Source organism: Melopsittacus undulatus, chromosome 1 (assembly GCF_012275295.1).
Source record: "Melopsittacus undulatus isolate bMelUnd1 chromosome 1, bMelUnd1.mat.Z, whole genome shotgun sequence".
Taxonomy (NCBI): Eukaryota; Metazoa; Chordata; class Aves; order Psittaciformes; family Psittaculidae; genus Melopsittacus; species Melopsittacus undulatus.
This window is the reverse complement of record NC_047527.1, coordinates 39,916,856-39,921,001: the sequence shown is the minus strand read 5'-3', so window position 1 is coordinate 39,921,001 and position 4,146 is coordinate 39,916,856.

The following is a 4,146-nucleotide window of genomic DNA, read 5'->3' as shown; positions in this document are numbered from 1 at the left end:
GTAATTAGGGGATCCAAAATGTACCATATAGCATGTGACAGGACAGACCTTAATAACATGCCTGGGTACCATGTTTGCTTTGTGTTCTTTTATATACTTGTTTGGCTCATCAAGCATTTAGAGAAAATATTGACTCTAACTGGGGTGGCTTCGTGTATTTCAAAATAAAAGCAAAAAACTGTTATGTGTGGAACAAGAATTAGGAGTGCAAGGTTTTGGGGACTGCAAGAGTGTAATTCTCACTGAGACAAGCTGCCACATAAAATTACTTTCCTGTGTTCCAGATCACTCATATCTAAGTGTCAAGGGGAACTTCAACAGAGAAAAAAAATCTTCTCTCACAGATGGTCACAAAATCATATGTGAAACTACCCTGACATTCTCATTTGTATTTGCTTAGTGGAATCTAGTCTTCACAAAGGAAGTGAAAAGGAGATGATACTAGAGGGACCTCTACTTCTGCAAGTCACGAACAGTATTCAAGGATCTGGTCTTTTATACATTAGCAAATAACTTTTTTAGAGGACTAGAGGGTCTCTGAAGCTTAAGCAAATTGTACGTCTTTCTGTGTACATCTGCAGCCGGAGAAGTGACATTTTCTCCAGTTCTTCCTCTTTGCTAGAGACTGCTTTCAAGCTGAAAGGAAAAACCCTCACTTGCCATGCCATAATTTCCATACAAGTTGAACAGATAATGTCACTATTTGCCACCTTCTGGCCAAGTTCATTGGAATAATGACTCCTTAAGCCATTCTTTCTCTTCTAAATGTGAAGCAAAAGACTGAAAGGATACAGAACAATAGGCAGAAAAAACTCAGGTACAAAAAGCACTATAACTGGTATTTGGATCAAAGATAAACAAGGCATACATTGCAGAAAGTCATCCAGATACTTCAGCTGAATCAATTCTTCTGACACATAAATCAAAATCTTCGGATACATAAATCAATTCTTCTGATACATGCATCTCTTTCTGATAACAGAGAATACAGTATATTTAGTTAAACATTCAAATATTTCTCTCAGTTTATCCACTGCAGAAAGAAGACAGAATTACTTGTCCTTTGTACCCTGTAACTTAGAAAATCTTAGTCTTCTTAATCTTACAATTTGCTTATAAACCAAGATGTTGATTAAAAAATGGGTTTTTATTATATTCAGATACATATATAATCTGATCATTTTCTCCAAGAAAACTGTGAGGGTTCTTTTGTGTAAGTTCTTGTGTAAATATATAATAAACCCCAGCTTGACTCAGAAATATTTGCTTTATCTCTCCAGTATTTCTCAGACATGATAAAGGAGATGTGCATGTAAGGCTGAGCTCAGAATTACATGAGCAGGTAAAAGTTACTGTGGGAATGTCTTTTATTTTATACACATTGCATATATTTGGTTTTGGTTTATTTTTAATACCTAAGGATGCTATTCTCAACATCCCTCAACTTATTGGGTCAATACCTGTCATTTGTTCACCTCAAAAAGGGATTTAGAAAGAAGGAAATACTGAAGAGCTCTCAAGTCAGCTGGGAGGCAAGGTCACATTATCAGAAGCACAGATAAATGCAGCAAATCTAAAGTCAGGATCATTGAGAGATGGAGGTCTTCACTATCACGTAAGATATATAAAAAAGGAAAATCAAATAGCAACAGATAGGTCCAAGAAGGGCTTTGAAACTGTTGTGTGAGGGCAAGGAGCAGAAAACTGATGAAAGAAGCAGCGTAGGAAGCGGGAAGAAAGGGAGAAGAAGGAAGCAGCAGAGGACGGCAGGCAGCCTGGGGAGCAGGCTACAGAGCCACTGATTGCTTTGGCTTCACTCATGCGGATCAGGTGAACCATTGTGGATTCCAGCGGAAGGACATATCAATCTCATACTACCTCAATGTGAAACAGATCATTATTTTCCTACAAGACCGACTCCTTGTGAAGCACAAATTTAAACCAGCTTCATTACATGTGACTTATAAAATCAGTAGCATCTCATCGGTGGTACATTTTATGGATGGCTTGTTTTGCTTTAGGTTAAGCATATTATTTGCCAGTGCAAGCTAAACTGAAACATGCATTGTTACAAGCATCTTTTTGCTTGTTAAAGTGTAACATTTAAAAATAATGACTGCTAAAAATCACACTCCAAGTGCACTGGTCTGCTTGTGTGAGACCTATCAGTGCAGTCATAGTCCAAAGGGGGTATTGTACCTTTGGTATTTTACAACGAGAAAAAGGTCAGAAAAGAGTAACAAGTTAGAGGTATAGAGTGGGTCACAGAGAAGGGACATTGAATATGCAGGGAAAAGAGAGAGATTATAAGGAATATAACTGACACCTGTAAAATCCAGCAGCAGGGTATCTGAGTATGGTTCAATTGCTCTCTTATTTTCCCAATAACGGAAGCATCACCTGAAGCTGGGAGAAGCCATGGTCAAAATGGAAAAGGTGACTACTCATGCCACAGGTGATAGATTTGTGCACTTCACTGCTAGGTGACGGGTCCAGAGAAAGCAGGGGCCATTAATGCGCTAACGTCTTGCTAAACATTGGAAACCATGTGTCATCAGCTGCGTATGGCTGGGGAATGGAAAAGTATTAGGAAGCATTCCCACATGTGTCTAGCCTTACCTAGGTATTATAGAAGAACAGCCATCTCGTTCATATACAGAAGTGTTCTCTGCATTTCACTTGAAATGCAGTATTGCTTCCTTAAAAAAAAAGAGTGTAAGAATTCTCAAGATACTTTGCAATTCACAATTGTTGCTAAAAATTTGTGTTAGAAGATTTTTATTTTACTGCACATTCAGTTTTGAAACATGGAAGCAATGTAGCACCCTAATTGCAGTTATACCCATATGAGTGCTAGAACTGGTGTAATCTTTCCCTGTATTTTTAAAGTATTTAATCGCTGGAGTGATGGATATACACAAATCCTGACTAATGATGGCATTTATAATTTCTGGTTATATCAGATGTGAGATGATGCATGACTCAGGGTACAATTACATTTCAGATATATTTTTTTGTAAGTGGATAGAATTAGTTGTTGGATGATAGCTGTGCTACTGTCAGCTGAATGGTCACTCCTTCTGCCTCCACACTCCTATTTGCATATTTCCTACATGAAACAACTTACAAGTCCTGAGGACATCTTGCATCCTCATGAGGCTGTATGGCCTTGCTACCCAAAAATATCCTGATGTGAACAGAATGAGACAGCACAGCAGGCAAATCACACAGCACATCATATGTTGAATACAGCTAACATAAAGCCCAGTATTCCATCTTGCCAAAAGCAAAAACCTTGCAGAGGGTCTAAAAGTAGGACAGGCATGTATGGTACACTTCTTTCTAATGGTCTCCCAGTGTCCAGGAGGTAGGAAGATGATGTGGTGAGAAGACACCACAAAGTCCGTAACTATTATCTGAAAACTCCCATCCCAGTGATGTGTAGGAAGGCTGTCTAATGGTTTTCAGAGTCCTAAATTCCATGCACTTTGCACATAAACTGAATAATCTAACTAGAGCAGAACACTGCATTGCTTGGTATTCTGCTCTGCTTAGATACATTAGATCAATTAGATTAAATTACTTAGGTTTCAGTGTTTGAGAAATCTCTCAAACAAGTCTCTGCAGCAGAGGCAAAAATACAATCTAATTCTACAGGGCAGCATCCTGTGGTCTGCTCAACATTGCACCTTCCCCTTTGTCTTCACTTCAAATCCCTCTGTCTGCGCTGTCCCCATTCTCTCATTTTAATCTCTCCTGGTATTTCTGCTCCGGTCACTACTCCAACGCACTTCGCTCAGGTTTCCCGGACCTGTCTCCCGCTCCCAGTTCAGCCAGATTTTTCCCATGATACCTTTTGTTGCAGATTTTTGTTGCCATGTCCTTTCTTCCCCTCCTTTCTTCTCAGCCGAAGATGCAAATACTCCTCGCAGGGAGTCACTAGAAACACAGGTCCCACCACTACGGCTGCCCTTACCCAGGCATCCAAAACTCGCTCCCCCAGAACCCCAGCTACTCTGCAATACCCACTGGGGTCCAGCGCCTGTCCCGCCTGCGGTGATGCCTGCGGGCGCCCCCTCCAGGCGGCTCGGCGCGGTGCGGCTCTGGCCGGACGCTCCCGGCAGTTCCGGCGGAAGGCAGCGGTGG